This window comes from Pholcus phalangioides, unplaced genomic scaffold (genome assembly GCF_987345545.1).
Source record: "Pholcus phalangioides strain wild (caught in Gottingen) unplaced genomic scaffold, Ppha-v1.0 ptg000007l_1, whole genome shotgun sequence".
Classification (NCBI taxonomy): Eukaryota; Metazoa; Arthropoda; class Arachnida; order Araneae; family Pholcidae; genus Pholcus; species Pholcus phalangioides.
In genome coordinates, this window is record NW_028301600.1 from 12,891,406 (window position 1) to 12,907,696 (window position 16,291).

At 35.9% G+C, this 16,291-nt stretch overlaps 1 long non-coding RNA gene across 1 annotated transcript; it reads left to right on the forward strand.

Moving 5' to 3' along the window:
- The first annotated feature begins 1,638 nt into the window (after positions 1 to 1,638).
- On the forward strand, positions 1,639 to 16,017 carry LOC149084933 (uncharacterized). The gene is made up of 4 exons (XR_016192878.1): positions 1,639 to 2,089; positions 8,476 to 8,597; positions 12,308 to 12,394; positions 14,491 to 16,017. It is a non-coding gene; the product is annotated as an uncharacterized LOC149084933 (long non-coding RNA).
- The last annotated feature ends 274 nt before the right edge of the window (positions 16,018 to 16,291 follow it).

Below are 16,291 nucleotides of genomic sequence, written 5' to 3' on the forward strand. Positions count from 1 at the left end.
CGACCCGCGAGAGGGCACCTGCGTGGTGAAAATAAAGAACACAGTAAAGACGAATAATAAGGGATAAACTTTATTAACGAAAACTTTACAACAAATGCTCGAATGAGCGACCACCAGCTGCAATACCGGCGTCACATCGGCAACGGATAGCAGCTGAATGACGGGTTATTCGAAAGGCGACGTTTCCTCCACTCTAGAGAGCGCGCTCTTGCGGTTCTCCGCTTGCTTTTCGACCGTATGTTGTGTAGTGAAAGTTGTTTGTTTTGACAAGTTCTATCACCCCTTACAGTTTTATTACACTCTGTATATTATAAATCGCTATAACCAAAACATTTAGACTTAGACTTACTTTATTGATTTGGCAATAAGCCAATTTCAAATAACCAAAACATTTATGATCTGATTAGCTCAAAAATTTACTGCTATGTATATAGTATTTGATTGAGTTATTGATTTAGGAATATTATAAAACTCATCTGTGTGGAGAGCAAACATAAATAATAGCGTTATTGACACTTCATATCTCTTCAGAAATTCGTACTGTACCTCAATATTAGGAAAGCTTTTAATGGGTTTCAAACTCGTGAAGTTATCGAAGTTCTTTTGGTATAAAACGGGAATATATATTTATCTACCCCTGATCTACCATGTCCGATGTCTTCGATCCAAAATTAACTATCTTACCGTCGCCATGATTTTGCTTTGTCATAATTACGAATAATTTATCCTTATTCTGGACACTAACTCAGTGCTGTCTCAATAGCATCGTAGGCCCTCGGGCAAGATTATGTTCCGAGGCCCCCCTACGGGGCTGAAAATATCAGTCTACCAATTTACATGTCCACTCTCGAAATTAATAGTGTCAGATCTCATTATCATTTAGGCCCCCTATATACCTGAGTCCTCGAGCAGTGCCCAAGTAGGCCCATGCATCAAGATACCTTTGCACTAGCTGGTAATGATCAGATATAATTGCGGGAGGGGGTGGGGGGCAATGGTTACTCAATTACATACTCGATGTCCTGCTCGGTGTCTTAGAGATCCGTAGGAAAAAAGATTGACTAAGGAACCAATGAAGAGGAGCGGACTTATCATCTATTTTTGAACAGATTTGTCTCTCCAAGTGATGTCTCAGAAATCGTTGGAAAAGAAATCAGGTGAGGGAACAGTGATTGGCTACAGTTAGAGCTCTTCGAAATACTAGGCTGACTCATCCACCATCTTTGAGTGAAGGTGTAACGTCAGTATTATCGTTACAGCCTATCGTTGTTTCCCTATTTTCCTCAACGATTTCCAAGACATCACTTGGGGTAACAAACCTGTTCTTTGCTAAAAGATGGACAATGACTGCTCACTTTTATACATGCCTTATCTCAGGTACCCAGAGTGGCGGGATAACTCATCATCCTCCATCTCGGAGCGGCAAAACCAATTTTTTTGTTCAAAGTAACATCTAATCGTTAAAAAAAAAACAAGATGGGAAACAAGGATCAGCTACAGCGTTAAATACTGACGTCACACTTCGCTCAAAGATGGCGAATAAATCAGCCTAGAGTTTGAAGGAGCTCAAGTTTCAAGATGGAGGACTTACGATCTCCTTAGGAATCAAGAAATGAGAGATTCCGATCGTCGGATGTCAGTGAACAAACTTCAATTCATGAGTTTCGACGAATGTTCAGTAGGTGCAGACGTGGCACCAAAATTGTGATTGATCATCACTAGTATATGCAAGAAATTTTCAATTTTGTTTGGTTTTGAGAGTTAAGAATCGTCACTATTCATTTTACTCGCCAATCACTTGTAATACAAAAAAAAATAAAATAAATTCCTTTAAAAGCTTAGGGGTTCTTAAAGTTTACGACTCTAGTTACTAGTTGCATGTGATCAAGGTCATTCATATTCGTCTCTAAAAATAGTTTCAGTTCACATGAGTGTTTTAACATGTTCATTTCTCACAGTTGTTTAAAACTGTGCATTTATGCTTTGAACTGCTTGGAGCTGCCTATTTTCTATTCAACGTCGTATTTATTTCACTTGGTAGCTTCACCTTTCTGAATTGAAGAGATATATATCTACTTCTAGATTTTCAGTAAGTACCGTGTTATGTGCTTGATTTCTCGTGTTTTGATAAATTGTTCTGCCCGATAAGGAATTTAACGACTGTCTTGAGTACTGATGTATTTGAAGCATCACTTTTCTATAAAATCTGATTAAAACAACGTTCTGAGCGAATACATACTCAGAATACTGATCCTGATGCGTTTCGGCATTTTTTGGGTGCCGTTGTCAAAGGAGGGATAAAGAACGTCAAGTAAACAAAAATGTACCACAAGTTTGAAAACGCTAATACCCGCTCCAATGTTCACATGTTATATCTTGATTTGGATCTTATTGTGTCTTGACGTCGCTGTAAAGTTGTCCTGATTGGGTCTTGAGTCTCATTATTACTATGGGCGACTCATTACACTTCAGGATTTGTATCATGAGAACAAGACGATTTTTTATATCTCCTTTTTACAACGACTCCCAAAAAGTACCGAAACCTTGAACCTTCACTCGTATATCGAGGGTGCCGTAGATGTAACATAACAGCTCATCGTTCAAGGTTCCAAACGTACCGAAACGCGCAGGATCAGTGTTTTTGGTGTGTATTGACTTTGACATCGTTTAATCGATTTTATTACAAAAGTTTCATTTTCAGAAGAGCGTGTTCTGTTATCTTATGTAGCGCTTCATCAATGTTAACATGATTACATATCTCATTTATTTGTTTCAAAAGTTACACAAGATTCAAAAATAACCAAGAAATGAGTTTTGTGTAGCAAGAATGAATCTACAAGGTAAATCAAATTGAATGCCGAGATTTCAAAGTTTTACTACGCAAAATGTAATTAATGTATTTATTCAAAAGATACACACGTAAAAGGTAATATACACAAGTTTACGAATGGCAGTTTGTATAATTTTATGTTTCAAAGAAAAAAATATTTATATATATAACAATAATAATTTTTTTTTGTGGGGGTTCGTAAAGGATCGCGTGTATGTGCCTATAGGTCCAACGACCATGACTGATTTGAAAGCCCGTATATCACAGCTGCTTTTGCCAGCATCGATACAAACATGTTACACAAGCTTTGCCAAGAATTGCATTACAGACTTGATGTATGCCGTGTAACAAAAGGAGTGAACATTGAACATTTGTGAGTGCTACAATTCAAAACTTGATTATAATACCTCTACATGTGTGTATGTATCTTTTTAATAAATACATTAATTACATTTTGCGTAGTGAAGCTTTGAAATTCCGTCATTCATTTTGACTTACCTGTGTATTATGAATTAATTCTTTCCTTTCATTGAGATGTGATTCGGATTCAGGATATCTTTGATCTCGGATTAAAAAATCGTGTAGTGACTGGCAAAAGTCAAGTTACTTCTTCATATACAGTTCCCCTTATGACTGACGCATAAATATGCAAATTTTCACTTTTTGAGTTTATCAGCTGGTTGAATAACTTATTTTGCTATCTAAGTTTTGCCAGAAACGTGAATATGTATCCCTTATTGAAAAAAATGTTAGAAAATATTTTAAGAAAATGGCATCCATAGAGTAGTAACATGGGTAGGGTAAATATTCAAACGTCATTTCCCAATTTCTGAAATTTGCACGTTTCTGGCGTAGGGGGGGGGGGGTGATATTATATTCATGCAACGTTTTCCTAGTTAACTGATTCAGATGCATACAGCAAAATAGCTCGTGATGCAATATTTTTACATCCGTCTCAGCAACTATGAGTAAAACTTGGAGATTTTTTAAAACGTTTGGAATTGGTTCTGCGCAAATGTTTGATTAAAATAAAAAAATGTATTGTGAAGATTTGAATTTATCCTCCAATCATCTTGATCAAAGGTCCATTTCTAAGGCCGGGATTACAGTACAAAAGTTTCTAAAAGTTCTTTTATAAAACTTAAAAATGCAGCCAATAAGCTTATCGGTTGTATCTGTTCGAATGTTACCTATGAGCTTTATTGGTTGGATTTTTTAAGTTTTATAAAAGGGATTTTATCAAACTTTTATAGTGTAATACCGGCCTAATTCAAAAATATTCAACGCTAGCTAGTTATCCAACGCACCACTGTATTCACGATAAACAAAAAGTCGAGTTTGAAGCCAGAAAATTATCAACTATATATATAAATCCGTATACTCAAAATTTTATTTAATGAAATATTTTGGAAAAAAAATAAGTAGAGAGTCTCCATAATGTTTTGAAAAAGGTGATTTTGATTTTTAAAATAAAATAATTATCCACATTTTTTTACCATCAAGTGAGGAAAATGGTGCTTCAAGTTTCATTTTTGGAGTGAAATAGTACAGGAGACCTGAAAAATTAACATTTAAAATTTTTATAATGACAAAATTTTGCAAAAGTAATTCCTCAAACGTGTTTCAAAATATGCATTCTCTGAACAACATTTTCTACTGCAGAAGTCAGCAGATGGAGCTCAAATGCGGCTATTCTTTTTGTAGACTGTTTCATTGAAATGACGATGAGCCTCATCGCTTCACAGGATGTTTCAATGACTCATTCACTTCCATGCGAGCTAGGAACGTCAGAAAGAAACAATCAAAACGAACTTCTGCATCTCCTGTAGGCAATTGTTTAGCACTGCAGATTTTTTTGTATGGTTAAAATTTTAGGAACTTTGACATGATTGTCCACACTAGAGAATACAACGCATATCCAGTTGCCTGGATACTGCCCTAGCACTTCTGGATCCTCTATGGCAGTTGCACCTGTTTTCAGGTCTTCGTTTCATATTGGTTTGCGTCCTCGTCCTGCGAACACTTGTAATGGCTGATGTCATGCGAGCGTTAGATCGGTCGTACCCTGGAAGCTACCACGAAAACAAGTCGCGTGTATGCCCAAGACTACTATATCGATCTTGCACATACATGAAACTTGTTTTCGCTCGACGTAGCTTCCAGTGGATGACCGACATTACTAGCACGTACGTGATTTTTCGCGCACGCTTCTGGGGGATGAAGAATAAATAGAGTTGCCAGACAATCCGGATAGCAAAAATCACACAGCACTTCTTGGACGGGAAGTTATTTTCTAAGACTGATTCCTGTGCGAAAAACTGCACTCGTGTGACGACTGCTTGTGCGGTGCGTTCATTTTTGCTTACGGAGACAAATTTTTGGAATTCGTTGAAATTCTGTCAGGATCCTTTCACACGCTACTGATTCGTCCGTACGGAAATAAATGCTTTCTCCTTCACACGAGACGTGACGGTCACCGCACTCAGTCTGCAGTCGGCTGTTTTGTGTGTGAAGTTATGGAGCGAAATCAAATTATATGTTGCTTTATTATTACTCCACCGTCGAAGGAGGAGAGATTGGATTCATTGAATTCCCCCCACCCCCATTAAACGAAGAGATGATGTAGGGATGTTTGTCACATTATTTGAAGATTTGAGAAATTATGACGTAAAAAATTCAACTACTTTCGCATGTCAGTTTCATCATTTGACGAAAAAAAGTAATTGCGAAATTGTATTTAACCTGTGGAAATGGTAGTTGTTACTTTGAGAGGTTAGTATTTTAAAGGCTCTTTCTATGGTTTACAACTTACTTTATTTGCAATTGATTTTTATACAAGTTACAAATAAAATTAATACAAATTAAAAACGAAATGAAGTAAATGAAAGTAACCAAAGTAAGCATAATAATAAAATATTACGATTAACTTTGTTTTGAATATAGACTTCATTATTAAAACTAATAGTATAAAAAGTAAAACAATACTAAAAATCAACGAAATCAGTAAAATCTAGAGAGGGAATAAACTGAACTAAGAACTCAATTTAATAAAATTAAAAAAAAAATGTAGGGAAACACTTTTTTTATAACCAAACCACTTCGAGTAACTCCGTACGACTGAATATCCGTAGCGTGTGAAAGCAGGCATTTTTTTAGTCAGATAGGCCACTGTGTTCTTGGCACGGCACGGCAGCCGTCAGTTGTAGTGGCAGTGGACGGCAACACGACGGCGGCTTCACCGTACGGCGACGCGTCCATATCATGTGAAAGCTACCACCCAATCGCTCACGCCACCAATGGAATGTCTCCGTACGGACGAATCCGTAGCGTGTGAAAGGAGCGTGACGTAGGAATTCCGCGTGTCGTAAGAATTCCACGTGACAATTTCCACGAATCAGAATCCGCAATTACTCTGAAGTGACGTGATTAAACGTGAAATCAACTTTTGCAAACTTCTGATAATCACTCGACCTTTCAACCGATGATTATTCTTTCTGCGTTGTCACGTTTTTGGTGTATTAAAGTTTTACTACAAAATCACGATTACGTAATGTTAGTATATGGTGAACTCTATCTCTATATACAGTATATATACAGGGTGATCAGCGAATAAGCCCTTATTTCAAAATTAAATATCTCTACAACAAAGATCAATAGAATTATGCGGTAAACGGTACGTTTATTAGCAAAACTGTAAGAATGTTGTATGCGCCAGAGGCATTATCGGTCCCTTCTTCGTGCGAGAAACGATTACTACTGAACGTTACGTTACAATTTTGGAACAATTTGTCAGCACACATGGCGCATACCGCAGCCCATGCAGTGACTTTAGGCGAATGCAGTGGTTTCTCTTCACACAAATGAGGATTTTCGGAACCCCAAAATCTCCAGTTCTGTTTTTTTTTTTAATTTTAAAAAACTGAAAAAAAAACTAAATTTTCGAAATTTCTGTACAATATTCTTACAGTTTTGCTAATAAACGTACCGTTTACCGCATAATTCTATTGATCTTTGTTGTAGAGATATTTAATTTTGAATTAAGGGCTTATTCGCTGATCACCCTGTATATACAGAAGAGTGTCCGTGTTTATTTGTGTGTGTATAATTTATACAAATCTAGAGTTTTATTCCGATCTTGATGAAGTTTTGCACACTTGACCTTCAACCAAGAGGAAGTTCGCTGTCTACATAAGATTTAGAAAAAACACCCCCACGTAGGGTAACCAGGTTAGAAAACTGAGAAAAGAGGACGCCTGTGCTAACCCTTAGTGACGTCACTTTCCCAATTTCCAAAACAGATGGCGCCACTATTTTGACCGATAAAACTGGTTTTTTTTTTTTGTTTTTTTTTTTTTGTTGTTGTTGTGTTGTTTGTGTGTGTGTGGCCACAACAATAATTTTTCTTGACTGAAATAGAACAGCAAAAAAAATTCTGGGAATTTCGACGGCTATTGGTTAATGGAAAAAAAACACAAAAACACTCATGTTAACCCATTTGCATCGTAAGCGCATATATGCGCGGAATTTTCCTGTGGCCATTATCACCAAAGCGCATATATGCGCACTAGTTTTTTATGCATAAGAACAAAGCACTCGAGTACTATCATACTGCATAAAACTATTAAATTTAATTTTTCAAATTATTTTCAATGTATATCTTCATTGAACTAAGTAAAATAAAAAATTCTTTTGTGTACGCCATTTTGTTTTTCGCTTTTTTTCATTTTGAAATATTTCTAACTTTATACAATAAAAATATTTTGGTGATATGGGCCAATTTTCCACTTTTTCGAATGATGCAAATGGGTTAATGAAGATATGTGCTCCAAAGTGTATAAAAAATTTCTAAGAAAAATATTTCCGGAAACACCCCCCCCCCCCCCCCGGAAAAGGAGGACAAAAGGGCGAATTTATTCGAAACATTTACAAAAAATGAATACTGATATTTCTACACAGTTTCAATTTTGAAATCACGTCACCCATCTTAGGTTCACGTCGCCCGTAAAGCCCGGGCAGCGCTAGGTACTTCAGCTAGTTTACAATAACACGTGATCGTGAAAATCCGATCTTAGAGAAAAATCTGAACTTGAAACCAAAGTGATTCATTTTCATATTCGCGAAACTAGTAAGAGAACAGTACGTCCCCGTTACAGTACTACCTATTTGTTTAAGGTAAGGTGACCTTGAAATACCTAGCGGACTCATCGTTCTCCATTTTTGTGTAGAAAAACCAGTTTTCTATTCATAGTGACGCCTAATCGTGAAAAAAACGTCATAGGGAACTGCAATTGGTTGTAGCGATAATGTTGACGTCACACTTTGTACACAAATGGCGGATAAATCAGCCTGGAGTTTCCAATGGCAAAAGCTTCAGGGAACACATTCAATTTATAGCACCTATTTGGCACCTGGTGGAGACAATTGGAACTTTTTCTTTCTCTTAAAAATCAAATCCCTGAGTCTGTAAATAGTATTTACAGAAAATTTGTTTGAATTTGGCCAAACAGATTTTTCGCTCTAAACACCGCTACTTTAATTATGGCCACAGTGTGCATATATCTATTTACATAATTTATTAGAATTTTAATGCGTGTTTTAAAAATCTATTAAGACTAAACTAATGGCGTTTTCGTTTCCATTTTCAGAAATTCATTTTAAAGATGAAAAGATATTCAAAGAGAACGGTTTGCACAACAGATGATAAATGGCGTCGATTATTAGATTGTGGCAAAGAAAATGTTCCTATTTCTGGACAATCATTTTTTAGGTATAAATAGTTACATTAGGTTCTCAGTTATCCGACACAACCCATATTAAAGGATAATTGACAAAATCTGGTATCTTTGAAAAAGTGCCCAGCAAAAAAATAATTACAGGTTACTTTTTCCAAAAATTAGTATTATTTTTTAAATTACTTATCATATTTTACTTATGTGAGTTATTTATCTCATGTCAGTGTTCATACTTTTAGTTTAATGCTTTTGTACAGTTGAAAAATTCTACTGATTATATGTCCTCCCGGTTATCAGACAATTTGGATTACCCAGCAAACTTTTGTCCGGGAAGAGTCGAATAATTGCGATCTACCATATGCTATTACGTTGTACATGTATTATGCTAATACGGTATTACAGTAGGTATATCACGCATTTAAAATACCCGGGCATTATTTTTATCAACAAAATACAATTTACATACGCAATGAAATACAGAATACTGCATTACATGTATTAGGTTATCCCATAAGTGATGTAGTTTTTTCATAGTCCAGAAAAAGGATGGATACCTACGAACGAAATTATCAAGTATTCCAAGATTTAAAGATTATACTCTATAGAGAATAGATATATATGTATCTATGCACGGAGCTACTGCCAACTGCAGCAAGTTGTGTGGCGGTGGTTGTATGCCACCGCCATAATGTCTGCTAGGGCCTTAATGTCTCCTAGATGTCAAAAATGGCTTGTTTAAGAAGGATAACCTGTGGAGCTGAACAACGGCATTCTGAAAGAAACTTTTAAAAACAAACTGTAGTGAAAGTCCGTCATAACGAGTACGGCTTATAGCAAGAATCGCGCTATAACGAGTGATTTGCAAGTGATTGTCAAACAGTTAATGTTAAAGATACAATTGCTTTTTCCCGGCAATTTTAGCACATTTTAATATTTTGCAGCATGGTATAATATTTTTATGACAGAATAGAGTTGTACCACAAAGAATTAGTGGATAAAACCATTGACCTGTGTTAATATATTTTATCATTATTTAACTTTAAAAGACTTTGTTGTGTGTGTGTGCAAACGTCTCTCTTTGGATTAGCGTGAATGAGGAGGAAATTCGAAACTGGGGGCTCTGTATTTTCTATATTCCCGATAGGATTTCAGTGTTACATCGCTTCTAGGTTGTGAATATGATCAACGAATGTGTGTGCTATACTTTTTTCATAGTTGGAAACACCTGACGATGATCTTTCCAAAGGGTTTCAACCAAGCTTTCTGATTTAGACTAGAAAAAATTCACATAATTCCAGTGATGTGGAATCGGTATCTGTAAGCAACGAGTTTCTCGTAAAATATTTTGAAATTCCTGACGTCCTAATGACGAGGAAGGTCCCACGATATTTCTTACACTTTCATCTGTAGCAGTTTCTTCGCTACCGATAAACGGGATATTATTAAGATCTCTGATATTTATGGAAATCAGTTGACGTTTTAGTGTAATTCTAGGTTTTCATTGGTGGCTTCAAAGTAGTTTGCATTGGAGGCTTCTCAAAGTAGTTTGCATTAGAGGCTTCTCAAAGTAGTTTGCATTAATTTTTTCTAATGGCATTTAATTTTACATCAGCTAAGGTATTTTTGGAGGTATAATTTCATTCTGATTCACACAACGATCATCAATACAGTTGCTTACTTCACAAAGGTTTTACATCGGGGAGTTTTCATTTCTCTCCTCTGCCGCCTGGCAGTCGAGTGGTTAGGGAACTAGCTTCTCACTGTGCAGGTCTGGGTTCGAATCCCGGTTCGGGCATGGATGTTTACTAACACTAACAAATTCCCTGGACGGATCATGCTGATCCCTTGGGAATACGTGTGGATCACGTTATTAAAAAAATAATAATAATAATAATAATCATCAGCACTACTGTTTTTTCATACACAATCTTTGCCAACTTCTGAAAAGTTTTATCTTTGATACAGTGAATCTGATACAGTGAAAGATACAGTGAATCTGTATCTTTTTGCCATTTCTACAGCAATCATAAGCACTTGGATATTTCTACTTTGCAGAACGAACAATTTATCGGACAAAATGACAAAAATACTTGTCAACAAAAGCTGAGATACCTGCTGACCGACATCTGCACATAAGAATGAAAGTAAAGAAAGTCTCACGAATGAAGGTTATACCGTATTAGATGCACAAAGAGACTATCAGAAGCATTTCGATCTTACAAAATGAATTATGACAAGGGACGCTGGAACATATCTGCTGGTGTTGCTAAAATAATATCAATCATTTGAACGGTATTTCTTAGCAATACCAATCACTATTTGAACACAGCTCAAATATTGCACTGAAAGTGCTTTTTTTTCCCTCGGAACCAAATATTTTTATAAGGAGAGGAAAAAATCGTTTTGTAAACCCATTCAACAGATGCGTTCAATTAACAATATTGAAGCTGTCGGTCTTTTTTTTACTCAGAAAAGAGAGCCGCTGATAGCATATAATTAGTGTAAGTACAATTCATGTCATATATATAATTAGTGTGTGGCTAAAATTCCCATAGATATATATAGTATACCTACCACGTGGGGAGAAAAAAATCGTTACTGCAGTACGGATTCCCATGCTGGACTTCCTACGGTGTGTAATTTTTTTCCCGCTCATCTCTGTCGGATTACCAGCTACATGTAGAGAATCGAATCATTCCTTGATTCGTGATTTCCGCTGTGAAGTGAAAGTGAGAGCCGCTCTTAGGAGTGTGCGACAGGAGCGGTCGAACTGGGCACCGTGCTTTGTTCACGGTAAACTATTGGAGTTGCTTAAGAATAACCCGTTACCATAGGATAAAAATAACCAACAGTGTAACTACTGCAAGAGTGGGTTGAAGAACGGGTTATCGCTGAAATCAAAGATTCGAAACAAAAAAACGGGACATTCTACTTCAAAAAATGACGTATGGTCAGCGACAAATATGTGTTAATATTATGGCCTGTACAGAGAAATGATTCATATACTTTGAGCAACACCAATCATTTTTGACTTCCGGCGTCCCTGATTGTGACAATGTTTGTAGAACTATATGGCGAATGTGTTCTAAAATATATGGGAGGGTCAGTGTGACTCCACCCCCCCCCCCCGTCTTTGTAGGTATATCCCTTCTTATCTCCGCTGCTAAGAAAGATAATGAAAAAAGCTTCGCGATGTACGCTTAGAACATGATGATTCAGGAACATTCGAGAAATTTTAAAGCGTTTGGTTTTCTTACTTTAGATATAGGAGCAGAAAGAGCACGCAGGGTCACAAAGACCCCTGGCAAATTCTCAAATTTCAACCGGTTCTCATTATTGTGAGGTCCCCCGGGTCGTGCTCGGGTGGGCCCATACGTCAAGACGGCGCTGGCGCAGTTTGCTAAACCATTTTGACAGCATAGAGGACATGTGGTGAACAAAGGACAAGTTTTTTCATCCAAAACGAAGACCATCTGCAAACGCGATGTTTTTAAAATGCTTGTCAATGTTGCAGGGAGGTGCTGAATCAGCAGGCAGTCTTTGTTCTGTAAAGTGTTAGTGAAGTATTAACACACATATAGAATGATATACAGTTTTACACGCAAAATATTTTTCTGAGTGAACGTGTCTTCAGAACTAGATGCTTCATTCAAATTCCTTAGGAACTACATTGTGCACATAAACCAATTAAATTTTTATTAAACATTTTCTTTCCTGAAAAAAAATTGTTTCTATTTATTTACAGGCATAATAGTAATACCGAGACTTCAAACAAGTCAGCTGCAGCCATTGAAAAAGGAATACGAATCTTTGATGAAACATTAGAAGCGAAGTATGCTTATATATATAGTTTTTCTCGCTATAGTCTTTCTAATATAAAAAAATATTTCACGGAATGGCTTTCTAACAACCGATTAAAAAAAATAATGGGAATGTGCTTAGCCCATTTGCGTCCTCCCTCTAAATGCACAACCTGGTCTGTATTGGGGTGCTTTGAAATACCAGGCTGACTCATCCTTCATATTTGAGCAAAAGTGTCAGTATTAAAAGTCAGTGCCCGAGTGGCATGGTGGTAAGATGCTCGTCTACCGTTGGTGTTTGGTGAAGTAGTATTAAAAGTGAGTATTATCGCTGTATATATAGTCATTCGTAGGGTGCCTATATAACCAGGCGAACTCATCGTCGTTCATCTTGGCGTGGATATTCATTTTTTTTTTTTTTTTTTTGTTCAAAGAGTGGCGTTTAATCGTTTCAAAAAGCAAAACGGGGGGAACAGTGATCATACATATAGTGATAATATTGACGTCACACTTCGCTCAAACATGGAAAATAAGTCATCCTAGGGTTTTCTAGAAGCCCCGGCAAATCGCTGTTTTCCCTTTTTTCTTCAACGTACAAGACATCACTTGGAGCAGCAAACCTGTTCTTTGTTCAGAAGGTTGACGATAAGTTCTCCCTCCTTTTATAGGTTTCTTAGCCTGCATTACATAACAGAAATTTATGGATTAGGCCCATCACGCTTCTAAATAAAGTAAAGCTGTGAAATCTAGAACAAAAAAAATATAATTTTAAACTAGACAGAAAAAATGTATTTCAGACCGAATAAATTTCATTGGTAGCCTAATTCTTATTCAATCATTTTTGTCGTGCAACGGTTATTTTCTGTACAAAATAAGTTAATTACACCGAAACCTACGCCGAATGACAGCGTCCAAAAAAAATTGGAGAGAGGAAAATTGCTGAGAGGTTGGTGCGCTAACCCCTTGACAGGGGAAATTTCTGCGGTAGTAATGTGATCTGTGGTCATGTTATCGCCGTTTCTCTTTTACCTCCGCGTCAAGAAAGATTCTGACAAGGACGAACTCGCGACACCTTCGAACATCATTCGGTACAGTAGGCGAGTATCTTAATTCCCCTTTCGGTTAGGAATGAAGTCCAATAACAATTCAATCTTTTATAAGTTAGAGTAAAAGCTCAATTACCTACGACTACGTAAGTGTCTCTTCGATGTAGATTTATCATATATTCTTTCGTTCGTTTTCAGTTTTTAATGATCATCAGCAGTACAAAATTCTTCTTATTGTTGAAAAATAAGAGTCAACCCTCGGTTTGCGAACTTAATTCGTTCCTGAAGTCCGTTCGTAAACCGAATTATTCTCAAACCCAAATAATTTTTCCCATAGAAATCAATGTATCCATTCTTGAAACTCCTAAAATTTCAAGTGTGAACATTTACAACAACATAATCTATGGTAATCATTAAACCAACACTGAAGAATTACCATAATTTGAAAGAGATGAAAAGCAAACGGAATGAAAGTGATGACAGGGTAACGTTTGGTTTCATGAATATGAATTACCTGTAATCTCAGTGTCACAGCCCTCAAAATCTCCATTTGCTACACTATCTGGACACAAAATATACTCCAAGCTAAATTGATTGTTCTGTGTTTCACTTGCCGCCAAGCTTTATAGATAAGAACTATGCAATGTAGGATGATAGAATGTTTCCGGAAGTTACTGACTGTTAGTTCTATGTTAGATATTATTGCAAAACATCTTTGAAAATTTCTTTTCTTCAGAGCTTAATATAGTTTAAAATAACCCGCTGATCCATGGGCTGGAGCCTCCAGCCTAGGGGAGAGGAACCGTATTTGGTGGAGGGAAGTTTACTCTGCTGAAATATAATTCTTTAATCAAATTCTGTCGAGAGAGAAAAATTGAAATTTCAGGCGTCTGAAATATGTATCTTTCCTTCGACATTAAGGCCGTTTTGCGTGTTCGTAAACCGAGACTTTTGTAAACCGAAGGTTGACTATGTCTAAATAATCGCAATAAAATACTTTCCATCCCAAAATATGATTTCTTTGATACTTTTTTGAATATGAAAATGTTAGTCTTTAAATTTTCATCTCATTATTTTTCCAGTTTATCGCACAGCTGTGGAATTCTTAAAAAATATAGTATTACTCCAAGATTACCAAACGAAAAAAGAAAAAAGCGCAGGAACTTCAAAGTAGGAAAGAAAAAACAAGAAACACAAAAACTTTATTTGCAAGCAGTTTCATACTTCAAAGACATTGAAGCATACAGTCTCTGCGTAGAAAATATTCGACACGATACATCGAACACGTCATTTAATTATTCTAGAGAAAGTTCCATATCAGAAACTCAAAATACATTTCACCACAGAGAGAGACTCCAGAAATCTTTATCGCCAATATCAAAAAGTGTAGAATTTATTCAAATACAAGATTCAACCGCTTTCGATCACGATGCTGAAAAATATTTCAACAATCAATACGGGAATTCTCATTTTTCAGAATCGGAAAATGCAGCAAGTATCTTTTCAGATATTCCAAGTTCTATCCCTTTCGAATGTAGTGCGGAAAAAAGTAATTCTGCAAGCACCAATAGTGCGGGAAAAGGTAATTCTGCAAGCACCAATAATGCGAGGAATGTATATTCCAGTACACCAGTACCTATGACGAATAGAACATTTTCAAGAATACCTACAATTTTTCCAACTAGATTTCACACTATAAGTCTATTCCGGAAAAAACAACGAATCTAAATTTTACATTGGAGATGTGAATTCGTAGTTTTTATATAATTTAAGTGTCCTAATTCGTAATGGCTAGAGTGAGTTCTGTTCAACTCTTCTCATCATGGGATTTGATACGCGTGTTTGGTGGACGTCATTAGCACAATAGAAATGAAATAGTTAAAATATTTACCACTAGGTGGCATTTGATAAGAATTCTCTACGTAAATTATAAATTAAGTTGCAATAATATAGAACAAGTTATAGACCAATAGACTGAACCATAATTTTAAATGATGACTATTCACATTTTATTCAATGAATTTTTTTTTAATTTGTCTGAAGTTATTATTGAAGCGCCTATTTAGACAATTCAGCAATTTTAACAATTCATTTTATTTTCATTTATTTTGATAGGTAGGTCTTATTTCGCTTAACCCACGTACAAAATTTCATGATAAAATCTTGAACAGACCCTGAATCATAAGCGGATACTGTTCGAAAGAAATGGGGGTGGCGGATTTCCCACCTCCACCTTTCCGCCTATGCTGCTATTAATAATTATTTTACGGAAGGGACGATCGTCCTCTCCCTGTGGCCTAAATAGAGACACCTATTCTATAATTTGCATTAAATTCCTATTAAAATACTACCTAATTACAAAAATTTAAAAAAAATGTGTCAATCGCGTATCAAATCCCATGGTGAAATGTTGAATAGAACTCCTCTAGACTGCTTTGAATAAGATCACAAATGAAAATTTCAAATGAAAGAATTTTTTATAAGCGTTGGATGAACAATTGAAAAATTACGAATAAAAAAGATTTCTAGAAAAATAATTTCATTGAACCAGAACCGGTCCGATTTATTTTAATAATTTTTTATGTCAATCAATAAAGTTTTTTATTGGTATGTTTTATGTGCAATAACATGCTGTAATTTGAATTGGAACATGATGGTACCCAACTCGTTACTTGAGAACTATGGTTTTGTTTTTTTCACAAGTTCCGTTAAGGGGACTTAATACCTTTAACATGATGAAACACTATGCTCCAATAGAAATATCATTAAGAATAGTAGTTAACCATTGATTTATTTCAAATATTTTACACATGTTCATATATCTTGAATACTTAGTTTTTTGTAAATTTTCAAAAAAATTCATTAAAAACAGCTTACGTGCAG